This window comes from Cricetulus griseus, chromosome 2 (assembly GCF_003668045.3).
Source record: "Cricetulus griseus strain 17A/GY chromosome 2, alternate assembly CriGri-PICRH-1.0, whole genome shotgun sequence".
Classification (NCBI taxonomy): domain Eukaryota; kingdom Metazoa; phylum Chordata; class Mammalia; order Rodentia; family Cricetidae; genus Cricetulus; species Cricetulus griseus.
In genome coordinates, this window is record NC_048595.1 from 158,731,536 (window position 1) to 158,750,957 (window position 19,422).

General features: G+C 38.9%; 1 pseudogene; it reads left to right on the forward strand.

The window, feature by feature from the left end:
- Positions 1–2,029: 2,029 nt before the first annotated feature.
- Positions 2,030–19,422, forward strand: part of LOC113833779 — a 39,493-nt pseudogene continuing 22,100 nt past the window's right edge.

The following is a 19,422-nucleotide window of genomic DNA, read 5'->3' on the forward strand; positions in this document are numbered from 1 at the left end:
GAATCTCTTCCTCTCCTGGTGGGTATGGAACCAAGGTTTCCTTCTGGTAGGTGCAAACAGATCCAATACACAGATGTCTCTCCTCTTCCTAGTCCCATGGATGGAGGCTGGACTGGTACCAGAGCTTTGGCAGTCTCTGAGTGGGCTACATCCAGCCCAATAGGATCTGCCACCATGAGCAGTCTCCTGGCCTCAGGTATACCTGAACAGGGCAGAGTAAGGGGGCAGAACAGAGGCCCAAGCCTACCAAGTCTCATGGATGGAGGCAAGAGTGGTACTGGGGTGTTGGCTGTCTCTGGGTGGGCTGGATCCTGCCAAATGGGATCCAAAACCATGAGCAGTCTCCCCATCAATGTCTGTTGTTATGTCCCTCTTTTCATGTCTGATTTTGTTAATTTGCATGTTCTCTCGCTGCCTTTTGGTTAGTTTGGATAAAGGTTTGTCTATCTTGTTGGTTTTCTTAAAGAACCAAGTCTTTGTTATATTGATTCTTTTTATTGTTTTCCTAGTTTCTACTTTATTGATTTCAACCCTCAATTTGATAATTTCCTGGCATCTACTCCTCCAGGGTGAGTCTGCTTCTTTGTGTTCTAGAGCTTTCGGTTTTGCTGTTAATTCTCTAGTGTGACTATTCTCCAGTTTCTCCATGTGGGTACTTAGTGCTATGAACTTTCCTCTTCTCACTATAGTGCTATGAACTTTCCTCTTCTCACTACTTTCAAAGTGTCCATTAAGTTTGGATATGTTGTGTCTCCATTTCATTGAATTCTAGGAAGTCTTTAATTTCTTTCTTTATTTCTTCCTTGACCCAGGAGTGATGCAACTGAGCATGGTTCAATTTCCATGAGTTTGTAGGGTTTCTGAACTTTGTGTTGTTGTTGAATTCTAACTTTAAACCGTGGTGATCCGATAAAATACAGGAGTTTATTCATTTTTTTGTATCTGTTGAGGTTTATGTTGCCAAGTATGTGATCAATTTTTGAGACGGTTCTGTATGACACTGAGAAGAAGGTATATTCTTTTGTGTTTGGTTGGAATGTTCTCTAGATCTCTGTTAAACCCAATTGGGTCATAACTTCTGTTCTTTCCTTTGTGTTTTTTTTTTTTTTTTTTTTTTTTGCTAAGTTTCTGTCTGGTAGTCCTGTCTAGTTTTAAGAGTGGGGTGTTGAATTCCATGATTATAAGTGTGTCAGGGTTTTTTTTTGTATGCTTTGAGTTTTAGTAATGTTTTTTTTACAAATATGGGTGCCCTTGTGTCTGTTTCATAGATGTTCAGAATTGAGACTTCATCTTGATGGTCTATTCCTATGATGAATATGAAATGACTTTCTTCATCTCTTTTGATTGATTTTCATTTTAAGTCTAATTTGTTAGATATTAGGATTGCTACACCAGCTTGTTTCTTGGGTCCATTTGATTGGGAAATCTTTTCCCAATCCTTAACTCTGAAGTATTGTCTGTATTTGAAATTGAGTTGTGTTTCTTGTATGCAGCAGAAGGATGGATTCTGTCTTTGTATCCATTCTGTTAGACTGTGTCTTTTTATAGGCAAGATAACATCATTGATATTAAAGGATATTAATGACTATTGATTGCTAATTCTTGTTTGTATTGGATTTGTTGTTGGTGGTGGTATTGTGTGTGAATCCCCCTCCAGATTTTTTCTTTTGACTTTGGTAAAGTTGGATTATCTATTGCCTATGGTTTTGTGAGTGTAGTTAACTTCCTTGGGTTGGAGTTTTCCTTCATTCCAGTACTTTCTGTAGGGCAGGATTAGTGGATATGTATTGTTTTAATCTGGTTTTGTCATGGAATATCTTCTTTTCACCATCCATAGTGATTGAAAGCTTAGCTGGGAATAGTAGTCTGGGCAGGCATCCATGGTCTCTTAGTGTTGGTATAATATGTATCTAGTAGTTCTCCCTCCATCCACCAGCCCAGATAGTCCAGGGCCTGTTTCCGGGTCCCGTTCAGCAGCACCGCTCAGAGACATCTTAGGCCAGGGATCTGCTCACCAGATCTGAACTCAATGGAGGAATCTGACACACTGGACACTCCCAAGGCACTTCCAACTCCATCCACCAGCCTAGCAGGACCCAGCACACCGGACACTGCCAAGGCCCCGGTAACAGTGCCACCTCCATCCACGAGAAGAGGACAGACATCAGAATATTGTATCTGTTTGCATCTACCAGAAGGGAACCTTTGTCCCATAACCACCAGGAGAGCAAGAGACTCCTGCTATACCCACCAGAAGAAAGGATAAGAAGAGGACAAGGTAAAAGCACATTCAACAACAGAAAACCCAATATGACACCACCAGAGACTAGGAACCATACACCAGCAAGACCTGAACATCACAATGCAGATGAACCAGAAGAGAATGACCTTAAAAGCATCTTCAGAAAAATGATGGAGGACCTCAAAGAGAACCTCAAAGAAGACATGAGAAAATCCCTTAAAGAAATGGAAGAAAAAACAAACCAAAAAATACAAGATATCAATAAATCTGTCCAGGAAACAGTTCAAGACCTAAAAACTGAAATAGAGACAATAAAGAAAGTACAATCTGAGGGAATGCTGGAAATAGAAAAGCTGGGTAAACCAACAGGAACTACAGATGTAAGCATAACCAATAGAATACAAGAGATGGAAGAGAGAATCTCAGGACCTAAAGACACACTAGTGGAAATAGATTCATCAACCAAAGAAAATCTTAAGTCCAACAAATCCCTATCACAAAATATCCAGGAAATATGGGATACCGTGAAAAGACCAAACCTAAGAACAATAGGTATAGAAGAAGATGAAGAAAACCAACTCAAATTTGCAGAAAAGATATTCAACAAAAACAGAAGAAAACTTTCCCAACCTAAAGAAAGACATGCCAATGAAAATACAAGAAACCTACAGAATACCAAATAGACTGAACCAAAAAAAAGGTCTCCTCGCCACATATTTAAAACACCAAACACACAGAACAAAGAGAAAATATTAAGAGCAGCAAAGGATAAATGTCAAGTAACCTATAAAGGCAAACCTACCAGAATCACACCTGATTTTTCCATGGAAACTCTTAATGCCAGAAGGTCCTGGATAGATATTCTATCTACACTAAGAGACCATGGATGCCAGTCCAGACTACTATACCCAAAAAAGCTTTCATTCAATATAGATGGAGAAAACAAGATATTCCATGACAAAACCAGATTCAAACAATATATATCCACTATTCCAGCCCTAGAGAAAATTCTAGAAGGAAAACTGCAACCCAAGGAAGGTAACTATAACCAGAAAAACATTGGCAATAGATAACCCCACTTTACCAACAGCCAAAAGGAAAAAGGGATAGAATCCCACACATAATCTCACCACCATCACCAAATCAAAAACAAACAAGAATGAACAACCAATGGTCATTAATATCCATCAACATTAATGGTCTTAACTCCCTATAAAAAGACACAGATTAGCAGAATGGATAAGAAGACAGAATCCTTCCTTCTGCTGCATACGAGAAACTAACCTCAATCTCAAAGACAGACAGTACCTAAGAATTAAAGGTTGGGAAAAGATTTTCCAATCAAATGGACCAAAGAAACAAGCAGGGGTAGCAATCCTAATATCCAACAAATTGGTCTTTAAACTAAAATCAATCAAAAGAGATGAAGAAGGTCACTTCCTACTCATCACAGGAGAAATCCATCAGGATGAAGTCTCAATTCTGAACATTTATGCCCCAAATAAAAAGGCATCCACGTTTGTAAAAGAAACTTTACTAAAACTCAAATCACACATAAAACCGCACACACTTATAGTGGGAGATTTCAACACTCCAATCTCACCACTGGACAGGAACACCAGACAGAAACTTAACAAAGAACAAAAGAAGTAATAGAAGTTATGGCACAATTGGACTTCACAGATATCTATAGAACATTCCATCCAAATACAAAATAATAACCTTCTTCTTAGCGCCACATGGAACCTTCTCTAAAATCGACCACATACTTGGCAACATAGCAAACCTCAACAGGTACAAAAAATTGAAGAAAAAAAAACACCCCTGTATCTTATCAGACCACCATGCTTTAAAGTTAGAATTCAACAACACGAAATACAGAAAACCTACAAACTCATGGAAATTAAGTAAAACCCAGTTTCACAATTCATGGGTCCAGGAAGAAATAAAAAAGAGAAATTAAAGACTTCCTAGAATTCAATGAGAATTTGGACACAACATATACAAACCTATAGGATACTTTGAAAGCAGTGCTAAGAGGAAAGTTCTTAGCCCTAAGTGCCCACATGAAGATACAGGAGAATAATCACACTAGAGAATTACCAGCGCAACTGAAAGCTTTAGAAAACAAAGAAGCCAATACCCATGGAGGAGCAGACACCAGGAAATAATCAAACTGAGGGCTGAAATCAATAAAAATGGAAACTAGGAGAACAATACAAAGAATCAATATAACAAAGAGTTGGATCTTTGAGAAAATCAACAAGATAGACAAAATTTTATCCAAACTTACAAAACAACAAAGAGTGAACATGCAAATTAATAAAATCAGGAATGAAAAGGAGAACATAACAACAGACACAGAGGAAATCCAAGAATCATCAGGTCATAGTTTGAAAAACTATATTCCTCTCAAATAGGAAATCTAAAGGAAATGGACAATTATGTGGACAGATTTCACTTACCAAAATTAAATCAAGAACAGATAAGCAACTTAAATAGACCTATAACCCCTAATGAATTTGAAGCAGTCATCAGAAGTCTCCCAGGGCCAGATGGCTTCAGTGCAGAATTCTACCAGAAATTCAAGGTACACCTAATACCAATTCTCCTCAAAGTATTCCACACAATAAAAGCAGAAGGGTCATTGCCACACTCTTTTTATGAGGCTTCAATAACCTTGATACCCAAGCCACAAAAAGACACTACTAAGAAAGAGAACTACAGACCAATATCCCTCATGAACGTTAATGCAAAAATTCTCAATAAAATATTGGCAAATTGAATCCAAGAACACATCAGAGAAATCATCCACCACAATGAAGTAGGCTTCATCCCAGGGATGCAAGGATGGTTCAACATATGAAAATCCATCAATGTAATCCACCAAATAAACAGACTGAGGAAAAAAACCACATGATCACCTCGCTAGATGCCAAAAAAGACATTGACAAAATCCAACACCCCTTCATGATAAAGGTCTTGGAGAAATCAGGTATAACAGGAACATACCTCAACATAATAAAAGCAATATACAGCAAGCCTACAGCCAACATCAAATTAAATGGAGAGAAACTCAATGCAATTCCTCTAAAATCAGGGACAAGACAAGCCTTTCCACTCTCTCCATACCTCTTCAAGTTCTGGCTAGAGCAATAAGGCAACAAAAGGAGATCAAGATAATACAAATCAGAAAGGAAGAAGTCAAACTCTCACTATTTGCAGATGATATGATGGCCTATATAAGTGATCCGAAAAACTCTACCAGGGAACTCCTAAACCTGATAAACACCTTCAGCAAAGTGGCAGGATACAATATTATCTCAAAAACATCTATGGCCCTACTATATACTGATGACACATTGGTGGAGAAAGAAATCAGAGAAACATCACCCTTTACAATTGCCACAAACAACATAAAATACCTTGGGGTAACACTAACCAAAAGAGTGAAAGACCTGTACCATAAGAATTTTGACTCTCTAAAGAAAGAAATTAAAGAAGATACCAGAAAATGGAAAGATCTCCCATGCTCTTGGATAGGTAGGATCAACATAGTAAAAGTGGCAATCTTGCCAAAAGCAATTTACAGATTCAATGCAATCCCCATCAAAATCCCAACACAATTCTTCACAGACATTGAAAGAACAATTCTCCACTTTATATAGAAAAACTAAAGACCCAGGATAGCCAAAACAACCCTGTACAATAGAGGAACTTCTGGAGGCATCACCATCCCTGATTTCAAGCTCTATTACAGAGCTATAGTCCTGAAAACAGCTTGGTATTGGAACAAATATAGAGAGGTAGACCAATGGAATAGAGTTGAAAACCCTGATATTAACCCACACACCTGTGAACACCTGATTTTTGACAACAATCCAAATATATACAGTGTAACAAAGAGAACATCTTCAATAAATGGTGCTGGCATAACTGGATGCAGACATGTAGAGGACTACAGATAGACCCAAGCCTTTCACCCTGCACAAAACTTAAGTCAAAATGGATCAAAGATCTCAACATAAACCCAGCCACACTCAATCTATTAGAAGATAAAATGGAAAATACCCTTGAATTAATTGGTACAGGAGATAGCTTCTTGAACATAGCACCAGTAGCACAGACACTGAAATCAACAATCAACAAATGGATAAATGGGACCTCCTGAAACTGAGAAGCTTCTGTAAGGCAAAGGACACAATCAGCAAGACAAAACAGCAGCGTACAGACTGGGAAAAGATCTTCACCAACCCCACATCTGACAGAGGACTGATCTCCAAAATTTACAAAGAACTCAAGAAGCTAGTCTCCAAAACACCAAACAATCCAATTAAAAAATGGGGTACAGTACTAAGTAGACAATTCTTAATAAAGGAATCTATAATGACTGAAAGACACATAAGAATGTTCAACATCCTTAGCCATCAGGGAAATGCAAATCCAAACAACTCTGAGATACCATCTTAGTCCTGTTAGAATGGCTAAAATCAAAAACACCAATGACAGTTTATGCTGGAGAGGATGCGGAGAAAGGGGAACACTTCTCCATTGCTTGTGGGAGTGCCAACTTGTACAGCCACTTTGGAAATCAGTATGGTGACTCCTCAAGAAAATGGAAGTCAGTCTACCACAAGATCCAGCAATTCCACTCCTAGGCACATAACCAAAAGAAGCACATTCATACAAGGACATCTGTTCAACCATTTTCATAGCAGCATTATTTGTAATAGCCAGAAACTGGAAACAGCCTAGATGCCCCTAAACTGAAGAATGGATAGAGAAAATGTGGTACATTTACACAATGTAGAACTAATCAGCAGAAAAAAAAATGGAATCTTGAAATTTGCAGGTAAATGGATGGAACTCAAAGAAACCATTCTGATCGAGGTAACCCAATCACAAAAAGACAAACATGATACATACTCACTCATATGTGGATTTTTAGACATAGAGTAAGGGATTACAATCCACAGTGCCAGAGAAACTAGTAAACAAGGAGGACCCTAAAAGAGACAAACATTGTCCCCTGGAGAAGAGGAAAGGGTCAAGATCCCCTAAGCAAATTGAGAGCATGGGAAGAGGGGGGAGGGAGCTATGAGAATGAGAAGGGAAGAAGAGGAAGGATGCTGAGGTCATGAGGGAGCAAAAAGGTTGAGTAAGGGGAAGAATTGAAGAAAGGATATTGATAGGTAGGTTTTAGTCGTGGGGGGTAGTAGGGGAGGAAGTGAGGGAGAAGGAAACTGGGATTGTCATGTAATTCAATCTTGTCTCTATTTCAAATAAAAAATGGTAAAAAAGAATAAAGCACCAACAGATTAAAAAAAAAAAAGTATATCTATCCAGGACCTTCTGGCCCTCAAAGTTTCCTTAGAGGAATCAGGTTTAATTCTCATAGGTTTGCCTTTGTATGTTACTTGGCCTTTCTCCTTTGCTGCTCTTAATATTCTTTCTTTATTGTGTATGTTTTGTGTTTTGATTATTATGTGGCCAGGGGACTTTTTTGTGGTCCACTCTATTTGGTGTTCCATAAGCTTCTTGTACTTTCATTGTCATGTCTTTCTTTAGGTTGGGAAAGTTTTCTTCTATGATATTGTTGAATATGTTTTCTGCACCTTTGAGTTGGGTTTCTTCACCTTCTTCTATACCTATCATTCTTAGGTTTGTTCTTTCAGGATGTCCAATATTTCCTGGAGATTTTGTGTTAATGATTTTCTGGACTTAAGATTTTCTTTGGTCATTGAATCTATTTCTTTTAGCGTATCTTGAATGCAAGAGATCCTCTTTTCCATCCCTTGTATTCTGTTAGTTATGCTTGCATCTGTAGTACCCAGCTTTTCTATATCCAGTAGTCCCTCAGACTGTGTTTTTTTAATTGTCTCTATTTCAGCTTTCAAGCCTTGAACTATTTGAATTGTTTCCTTCACTTGTTTTGTTGTTTTGTTTTTTTTTCTTGGCTTTCCTTGCTTTCTTTAAGAGATTTATTTATTTCCTGCATTTTTTGTCTTTTTCTCCATTTCTTGAAATTTTTTTGTTTGTTTTTTTTCTTCCATCTCTTTAAGGGATTTTCTCATTTCCTCTTTGAGGGTCTCTATTATCTTCCTAAAGTTGTTTTTAAAGTCATTCTCTTTTGCTTCATCTGTGTTGGGATGTTCAGTTCTTGTTGCTGTAGAGTGCCTAGACTTTGTGGCACCATATTGGTCTTTCTGTTGTTGAATATGTTCTTCTATTGTTGTCTTCCCATCCCTTCTTCCAGTGGGTACAGGTAGGTGTATCGTCCTCTCCTGGTTTGTTCAGGTCCAAAGTTCTCTTCTGGTCAGTGCAAGCAAGTCCAATATTCTGATGGCTCTCCCGGTGTGTGAAGGCAGGTCTGAGACTCTCCTACTCCTGGTGGGTAGAGGCAGGACTAGCAATGTGATGTCAGCAGACTCTCAATGGCTTGGCCTGCTGGGGCAGCTCCATCTGAGGGTAGTCCCCAAATCAGGAGACACCAAGGAGGGCAAGCATAAGGCAGGCTGGAGAAAGGCCCACACTCACCTCTCCCCATGGGTGGAGGCAGAACTAGCACTGTAGTGTCTGTAGACTCTAGATGGCTTGTCCTTCTTGGTCGAGTCCATCTGCATGCAGGCCCCAGGCCAGGAGACTCCATGCAAGGTCAAGTGGAAGGCGGGCCAGAGACCCACCCCCACTTACCTCTCCCTATTGGTAGAGGTGGGACTAATGCTAATTTCTTATAAAAGTATGCACCTATGTGTGTGACTTCCCACTGATATAGGCTGCTAGCACAGTGTGTCCTTAGTCAGCACAGAAGGTTATTTAGCAAGGGTTTAACAAAAATATAATTTGGGTGAATACATTCCAAAGTATTGGTTCTTGTAGGGAGCCGTCCCTGCATTCTCCATTACAATGATGGTGCCTGCAGGCACTGAATGTAAATTATTTCGCAGGCGCTGGGTAATTTTCCATTTCTTTGATCTCTGCCTATCCCATGGCTCATATGGCCTGAGGAGCTGAAGCCATTCATAGGATGACACGTCCCAGGTGGGGCTGCCAGCCTTTATTAGGGGACAGGATTCTTGGCTCGGGGTCTCGGCTCTGGTAAGCGTATGCTCTCTCTCTCTCAAGATACATTAAAGCTTTCCTGCAGAAGGATCCGAATGTCCTGTGTGATTCTTGCCGGCGAGAATATCGCTCGGGACAGGTTCTTCTTAAAATTTGAGTTGTATTTCTTTATTATTTACTTGCATTTCAACTTTATTGAATCATCTTGTTGGATATGTTAATGAAGTCCCCAACAGTAACAATTACAATTGCAATAGCAATTTTACCTCTATTGCTGGAATAGTGAGTTCTTCAAAGAATATCTAAAAAATTATACAGCTAGAACAAAATAAGCAGAAATGCTGCCACCACCAGATATATAAGAACAAATATATACAGAAATGAATGTTGACTTGCAAGGAATCTGATTAGGGAAAAAGAGTTAACCTCTCTGGAACTCAGTGATGCTTTCTGTAACATAAAATGACATCAACTTTGAAGACTGTGCAACTGTGTGTTAATGAGCATTGAAGGCCTAAATCACAGTAGTGTTTAGGAAGTTTAATCAGTATTGGATAATCTATCAAAAAGCAAAGACAAAAACAAAAGAACATCAGAAAGAACTCAAAAAATAACTGTAATATCTTAAAATTATTTGACTGCAGAATCTAAACTATCTATAACATTTAATGTGTTTTAAAACACTAGAGGCTCAAGGTTTAAATTGATGAGCTTAGTAGAAAATGTTACATTGAATTTAATTGCAAATCACCAGTTATTTAGAAGTAGCAACCCTTCACCCTCTCTTGTTTTAACCTCCAGATGTGAAAAATAGTTCAAGCCTTCAATTTTGTAGTTTTAGGCTGCTGTCTCAGCTACAGTGTTTTATGCCAATGGCCTTTTATCTTGTTCTATTCCTTGATTGATTTCACATACATCCTTGTAAAACAGGAAAATGGGAAAGGCAAATCTAATTTTATCTGTTAAATGTCAGTGGGACTTTGCGATTTCTGTTAACAGTACATAGTCATTAGGAAGGATGGTTAGAATCTTTACATATTCAAGAGTGCATCTCCATTTGTGCTACTGAGTCCAATAATGGCTTGAATCTTTCAGCTACTGTATCCCTAGGGTACTTGGCTACTCCAGAATCAACACACTACTGCTTAGAGGATTCCTCATATCACAAATCTGACTTGCTGATATAGCTGAATGCCTAATGGACACACACACACACACACCACAGACAGACAACATTCCCACACATGCACATATACACACAGGCACACACACACACACACACACACACACACACACACACACACACACACACACGCTTATGTGAGGTTGAATTGAGTTGGTCTCCAAAATATTTCTTAATTGAGAAAAGCTGTGAAGGGTGTTGGAGAGACGGCTCAGTGGTTAAGAAACAGCACCTGTTGCTGTTTCAGAGACCCTGGATTTGGTTCCCAGGAACCATAAGGTGGCTCACAACTGTGTGCAACTCCAGTTTCAGGGGATCTGACACTCTCTTCTGCTCTGTATAAACACCGAGTATACACATGCTGCACACAAATACATATGGGCAAAATACTCATATATATATATATATATATATATATATATATATATATATATATATATGCACACTCACACACACACATACACACACACACACACACACACACACACATATATATATATATAATAAGCAGAAGTAAATATTTTTAAAAGAAAAGAATAAATTAGCAAGTGAAAAGATGCAAAAATTCTCTGTGTTGTTTTGATGTAGCTGAGATGACAGTATACAGGATTTACAAAACACCTGTATTTAAGGATGGGTACCAGGGGAGCATCCTCACTGTAGGTCAGACTATCATGGCTCTCTGTTTGGAATAATCGTCTCTGGTTTTACATTTGTTTGAGTTCTTTATTTTTCATTAATTAATATCTGTGGTAGCACCAGTTAGATTCATCAGTAGGATTCATTTTATGAATAATTCTCAACTTAACACAATGTGAAAGCTGCCATTTCCAATGAGCCTGCCCTGGAACATGCAGTATAGTTGAGTCCTCCTTCCACATCACAGCATCTCAGGAGCCAGTGGCAAGGCATTTCTCCTCAGCTTCTCTGGTTTTAGTGGTATAAGGGAAACTATAGCAATGTTTTCCATGCTGCCACATGTACTGGACACCTGGGATCTGATCGGATACAGGTGCTGATTCATTGGCTCTGGAATATGATATTCTAGTCATCTACACATGGAGTAATTTGTTCTGCCCAGTTGTGCAGATACCTGAGTCCTGTGGAACTTTTCAGGCCAGCCTTTTGCAAGGTCAGTGGGAACTAGTTAAAATGTGTGTGTGTGTGTGTGTGTGTGTGTGTGTGTGTGTGTGTAAGTGGACTATGGCAGACCAGTAAGCTGAGCAGTTCTGAATGGTCTTGGTAACCTTGACCTTCACTTACCATGCGATGCAAATCTATAGTTAATAATAGTCAGTGAAGCTTTCCACCCCACCTGATGGGCATTTTTGGTGGCAATGAGCTAAAAGTGCAAAAGTAAAAGGCTGTGTTTAAGGAAAAATGAAATAATGAAAATGGAAGCTGATGAGAAAATGTAACATAAAAATTGTGTAATTGGTATTTTTCTCTGTGTGATGTGTGGTGTTATCACTGACTACACATGGGGAGGAAGAGTTCACCAAACAGGCTTCTGCCCCACATGTCATCAGTTCACAGAAGGTAGTGTATGAGTGCTGATCATAGCTCCCTGCACAGTGGGACTCAGCATTGGAGCCACATGGGTGGTCTAAGTTAACGTCATGTGTTCTCTCTTTTAAGCATTTTAAGGAAATAAATGAAGAAATATGAAACAAAAGCTGTTAACAAATTGGTTCCACTGTCAGTAGAGCCTTGCAGAAACTAAGTGAAGTCACCTCTGTCTCAGTATTAGAAGATGCAAACCAGTTATTTACCATAAAAATTAGATTTCTTCCATTTAATTCCTGAGATATAACTGAGGTTCTTGGAAGACCATTTCAGTGGGAATTTTTAGGAATATAGTTTAAACTACTTTAGGAAAACAGTTGAAAATTGAAAATAAAATCTGACTTTTGCCATGATAACAGGAATAAATATTTTAGTGAATTGTAACATCATCATGTGCACAATATTCTTATTAGATTAAGACACCCATGTAGCAGAAAACAGTCTCAGAAATGGCCAGGGAGAGAGGGAGACACATAATATGTGTACTTTTGCTCATGGGAAGGAGTGTGTTTTTCCATTGCAGAGGATATTATATTTGCTTATGTATATACTCCATAGAATCAAAATCAAATCGCAAATTCCAACATTGCCACTGAGGTTGATTACAGCACAATGATTTAGTGAGTTTGATTTACTTTGCCTTGATGCAGGGTTGAAGCCAATGTTGTACACTTAGCACTATTAGGATCGTTTAATGAGCTCAATGGTCATGTTAATATTTACCATTGTGTCTATCTGACAAAGTCTGTCCAGGGCTCCTGCCTATGGAAGTGTCCTTGGAAAACCATCCAATGGCCAGTTACATTGGGTGAAGTTTTTCAGCTCGTGAAAGGCCAGGTCAGTCATGATATCATCCAGGATAAGCTTCCCTTAGTCAATGAATGTCTTGGTCAACACAGTGACCCCACCACCACTGAAGAGGATCTTTACTTCCAAGTGTCTGGTGATCCTTGATAACACCAATATCTGGCCAGAGCCGGGGGGGGGGGCATAATTACAGTGCATAGAAGTTGTCTTGACAATGTCCCCATGTTGACCAATGGTGGCCAAAGCTTCCTAGACACTGGGCTGCGGCCTGTTCTCCCCATTCACACACTCCACAGTCCCAGAGGGCTACTTTGCAAATTTATAAATGTAAATCCTGAAATAAAAGCAAAGTCACAAAAGAACCCTTTACATGATGATTGATGTTTTTTTTCAAAATGTTGGAAGTTTATTTTATTTTAGTTACCAAATACTGATAGTTTATATTCATGATATATAATGTTGTATTTTGATATATGTCACCTCCATCCCCACACACCTCTCATGCTCAACCCCAGCTACCTCCATGATGTTTTTTACTTCTGAGTTCAAGCTTTTCAGATAGTATATACCAGCAATGTCACATACTACATGTCTTTTGTTGCCTGGCTTGTTTCACTTAACATATTGTCTCATTCATGTTTCAGATAACAGGATTTGCCATCCTTAAAAAGTCGAATGGTATTTCATTGCAGTTGTTTAACGAAATGCCCATTAGCTTGGGCATTTCATCCATCCACCTAGGCAGATGGCTGGAGAAAGAACCGATGATATTTCAAATGTGCATGTTGTTTCTCTCCATTTTTCAGGATGGTGGACATTATTGAATCATTTATGTTTCTTGCCTAAATTGAATAATTCTGGTATGCACACTATTGTGTAATATTTAAAGATGTGTTACATTTGTTTATGCTGTGGATCATTTGCTTAATAATGCAAAGATGTGTTGCATTCTTTTATGTTGCATTTGTTTAACTCTGTAAAGCTGTGTTACTTTGCCTGTCTAAAATATGCTTGGTCTAATAAAGAGCTGAATGGCAAATAGCTAGGCAGGAGAGGATTAGGTGAGGCTGCCAGGAACAGAGAATAAAGACAACAACAAAAATAGAAGAGAGAGGAGCAAGGAAAGGAGAAAAATAAGGAGGGGAGGATGCTGGGGATCAGCTACCCACCCACATAGACAGACATGGAATAAGAAGGAAAGAAAAGATACAGAAGTAGAGAAAGGTAAAAGCCCAGAGGCAAAAGGAAGACAGAATAATTTAACTTAAGAAAGCTAGAAATAAACCAAGCTAAGGTTGGGCATTCATAAGTAAGAATAAGTCCCTGTGCCCTGCCCCCAAACAGTAAAGAGTAAAAATAGTAACTACAGAGCACAGGAGTGCTTATGCTGACACCAACGTCTCTGGACACACATCTGGAAGTGGAATTGCTTTATAATGCAGTATCTCTGCTTCTGGTGTTTGGGGGAAGCTCTGCTTATTTTTTAATAAGTAGTGGCTGTACTCAGCATCTGCCCATCAACACTTACCTTTTCTGTACACCCTCACCAGTACTTGTTTACTTTGAGTTAGAAAATTGACCAAAATGAACTCATAGGGCACCTAAATCTAAGCTTGTGAGGCTTCTGGAAAAATTTTAATTATTGAAAACAAAACTTATAAATGGGAGCCATTAAAAGATTTCTAATAAAACAGATAATGAAAATTAAATTAAGCAAATGTTCAAATTGACCCTAAATTAATTTGAATTTCTGTGGATTTTTCTTAACACTTTAACTTGGGAAAGAAAGGAATTTTGACTGAGATTCTATCTCTAAATAGATAAGAAGCTATATTACACTAGCATAGAACAAAATGGAGAGGGCCTACAATTTTGTGCCATCTAAACAATCAAAAATAGAGAAAGTTACTTGCATTACTCAGATTTTTGTTGCTATTGGAAAGCATGCAAGGCTGGATAAAGTATAAAGCAAAGATTTTATTATGTTTTACTTTTATTGCATTCATTAATCATGTGTGTGCACATGAATGCACATTTGCCATAGTATATATGGGAGTGAGAGGACAGTTTATAAGAAGCACTTCTACTCTATAGGTCTCTAGAGACTGAACTCATGTTGTCAGTACAGCAGAAAGTACCCTGTCCATTGAGCCTCCTCACTGGACCCCTCAAAGAGATATATTTAGGTAATACTTTTAGTGGCTAGAATTCCAGGATTGAGTGGACACATCACTTCAGACAGACATCTTGGTTTTACCGTGCATGGGTATTACAGGAGAACTGAGTTGCATGCAGATTTTGTGTGTGTGTGTGTGTGTGTGTGTGTGTGTAAGAAAATTCCACTTTAAACACTGGGTGAGTCACCTCTGCTGGAGGAATACCACTTTTCCACCAGGATGTATTCTAACACAGAGGTGGGATGTATCCTAGTCAATGGATACAAATCAGCTTTCACTACAGCTCCCAAGGAGAAGTTGTGGGGAGTAATTCTGTGGCTGTGACTGTTGAAGGATGATTGGCATCATCCTGTAGCCACTGATGCTCTGGGTGGCAGATAATAGAGACATAAGGATATCTTTAAATTTCTGACTGTGATTTTCCTATTTGGGCAAGCAAATTCATGATAGTATTGCATTTTTCCTAAATTGGGCATTATAGAATATGCAGATAAAACTGTCCTCTTGATGAAATATTTCCCCAGGAGGCAAAAGCAACAGCAAAGCCTCTTCACCCTATATTCTCCATGATCCTCTTTGTCATGCTTCTCAATTACCTTAGCCTATGTGCTTTGGTGTGTGTGTGTGTGTGTGTGTGTGTGTGTGTGTGTGTGTGTGTGTGTGTTTTGTGGTCCTTAATGTAAGACTGTTGAAAGTAGGTAACTCTAATTTTTAAATATATATTGTAAACAAAAATGCTATTATCTTAACAATGAGTAAAATGTTTCTATTCATTAACTGTTGACTAAATACCTAGTGCCTCAACTACTTTGCCAGGCATTTAAGAGAGAGAGGCAACAAAAGTAGCAAAGGTGTCTGCTTTCCTCAAGTTTCAACCAAAACTTTACCAACTGGTCTTCAGGCAGATTTTTCAGGTCATCCAATTTTATGTAGTTGGATTGTTTCAACATAAAAGAAAGGAAATTCTTTAGAGCCAAGAAACCATCAAGTTTCTATTCTCTGGACATAGCAAAGAAGACACTTGGCAGCCCTTCATGGATGTTCTATTATCCTAAGTTACCTTTGCAATGCTTACTTATAATTTGCAAGCACAGTGTTTGTAAATAAATTATTTTATTTATAAATATTTACATCTTCACAAATATGTAAATATTTACTCCTTTTACTCATGCAGGTGCTTCCAGACTTTTGATGACTTTATGCTGTAGTAAATTCATCCATGTTAAAAATATCTTAGGCCAAAAATTCATTTAATACATCTAGCCCACAGAACATCATAACACATTAGTTTACCCTAAATGGATCCAGAAAACATATTTAGGTCTACAATCAGGTAAATTATCTAACCTGCTGATTCTGTAACATTATTAAGTGCTCATGTTAGTCACATTTGCTGTGACAAAAACCACTTAGGGGAGGAAGGATTGCAGCTCATGGCTTTAGAGGTATTAGTATGTCATGGGTAGGGGAGGGCTGATAGTACAGAGCTCCTCATTTCCCAGACTAAGAATCAGAGAAAGTACGGCTCTAGGAAGAGATCCGGTGAGATACACTAACTACACAAAACTTTCAGCAAGAGTCTTCCTTCCTCTGATAGCTCTTTTTGTTGTCTCTTAGTATTTAAAAGCATTCTAAATGACTTTTCTGTGTCTACCTTACCTATTTTAACCCATATTCTATCCTGAGGTCCATGTGGTTTGAATGGGAACTATTCCCCACAGACTCACAAGACATGTTGGTTTGGGATGGGAACTGTTCCCCCACAGGCTCACATGCTTGCACCCTTGGTTCTCAGCTATTGCTGCTGCTTGGGAGGCTATGGAACCTTTAGGACAGGGAGTCTAGCTGGAGGACATGACAGGCTTTGAGGTTTTCTACTCTGGCCCTACTTCCTGTTTACTCTGGTTTCCAAGTGTGTATGTAAGGGAACCAGCCAGCGGCCTGTTGCTGCTACCACACCTTCCCAGCTTGATGCCATGTCTTCTCTGCCACAATGGAAACAGAAGCCAGAATAAACTTTTTCCTTGAAGGTATTTTTGTAGGGTATTTTATCACAGTAACATGAAAACAAACTAAGATGGGCCCCAAACTGTTGTCTTCCAAATGTACAAGTGGTCATAACTCTTCCTATTGCTTATAGCAGCCTCCAACCACTGGGACAGTTCAGATAAGCACATGTGACCCAAAAGCTGCCCATGGAATTCTTTGATATGGTCACCAGTTCTTGTATTTTAACACATTTGAAATAGTGAGGTAAATGGATCTAGCAGTGTATCACTCAATGTTGAGCACAAACAGTTGATGCAGGGTTCAAAAACAATATGTAAGATGCTGAGGCAGGAATGCCATGGGATCCAGGACAGTGTGAGCACAATGCTAGAATAATCTGACATGCTGGGTTCATTTTGATTGTCAATTTGATGAGACTTAGAGTCACCATAGATTCAAACCTCTTGGTGTCTCTGAAGGATTATGTAGATTAGGATAATTAACATGGGAAGACACATCTTAAATGTGGGTGGTTACCGTTCTACATGCTGGTCCAGGGCTTAAAATGAGAAAATGAGTGAGTACTAGCATTCATCACTCTCTGCCCACTGTGCTCAGTCCCTCTTTTCACCCATGGAGCGGCACAAATGCTGTCATTCTCACTTTTCTCCTATAGAGAGCTCTGTGTGTTCTCTGTGCCCTGACTGTTCCCAATCAGCAGTGCATACTCTGTGGCACTCTGAAAGGTTCAACACTCTATTGTTAACAGGGCTAGCACAAGTTCTCTCATGACTGTCCTCTTTAAACCAGTGTTCTCTTAGGCTCCATATGCAGCTGTGAGGCACAGCACACTTGGAAATGTTTCTTACTGAGGCATTATGAATAATCCATTATTTTTGCTTATCAGTATGTATGCACACAGAGACAAAGGTATGAATCTTCTTTGTGTTGTATCAGATTGTGTTGCTTCATTCCTGCTAATGAGGGATAGACTATTACCCTAGACCTGGTTTCCAAGAGAGTAATGGAAATGTCTTCTGTTCTTCTGCTTTATGAAATAAAGAGTGGCATTAGTATAAAATGAATTTGGTTTCTGATTTGCTTTGAGTTGTCATTTAAGCATCCTGCTATCAGGCTTGCCAAATGCCTTTCAGGGTCAGATCCATGCTCATTCTCTTGTATTATAACAAAGAGGAGAGATCTTGTTACCAGGCAAAGAGTGCCAATGAGGGAAGCTTGTACCAGACATCTCCTAGGCTGAAAAGAGATCCTAGGAGCATGCAAAATTTCACATGGTAGCAGTTGATAAGCATATTAAAAACAGTGAGCTCAAAAACCAAGGAGCAAAACAGAGGCTGTGAGTTAGAGCCTCCTAGATACAGCCTAGATTTCTGTGTGCTGGATAGTCACTTATAATGCTCTTGAAACAAAACTGACAAACCATTTGCTTCTGTCTGTGTTCCCCTAGAAACAAAGTGAGGTCCAACTCAGCACCAGGAGACTATCAACTGGCACAGCATTGGGTGGGTAGCTTGTTGATAGGAAGGAGAGCATGGAAAAATGGAGAAGGAAGGACGGACAGATCCATGATCTTACATGTGCTTTTTATGTTAAACCTTATTAGTGTTTTACCTATTCATGGAAGCATGTTCAAAATGCCAAGGGTCCAAGGTAGCTGAATGCTACTTCTGAGATATCTGTGTGATATGGGATGTTTTTATACATAGTAAAATAATAGTATGATTGAAACAAGCAATATACTATTCAAACTTTCCAGAAAATATTTTAAAGAAGTATTATTTTGCTAGCATGACTTATGTAGCTTGCCCTTTCTTCAGCTTTTTCAAATGATCAGCCCCAGAAGCACAAACCTACCACTAGAATATGCAAGGAAGACAATGTAGACTAAAAGAGGTGTTAAAATAAAAGAACTAGCTAACTATAAAATATTATCATTGCTCTGTGAGCAAGAGTGTCAGAAGCCACCAAAAAGGAAGTTGTGTCCAGCTGTGAAGCACATCTGAACCTAACAGCAACAGCTTTTGAATAATCCAGCCAAGGGTCCTGGTCCATCTAACGATGAGGTTGGCAGTCACAGTGATCAGTGTATACCTCTTTCTGAAAGCAGCAAGCTTACAGCATATTTCTGAATTATTGTTTATTGTTGGGGTTTCCTCTCTTTTCCCAGGGAACTTCTATCAACTTCTAGCTTATATATTGCTTACTTATAGAAACCTTTCTCATTAGTCCACTGATTCCAATTGCCCTTTCTGGTGCCGTGATAGTGTTTTGTTCATGCTCTGCTTAAAAACACCTCATAAATTCATGTCTTTGATTCTGTTACTAGTCTCAGCATAGGCTCCAGAATGACAGCAAAGAGTTATTCATATCCCTTT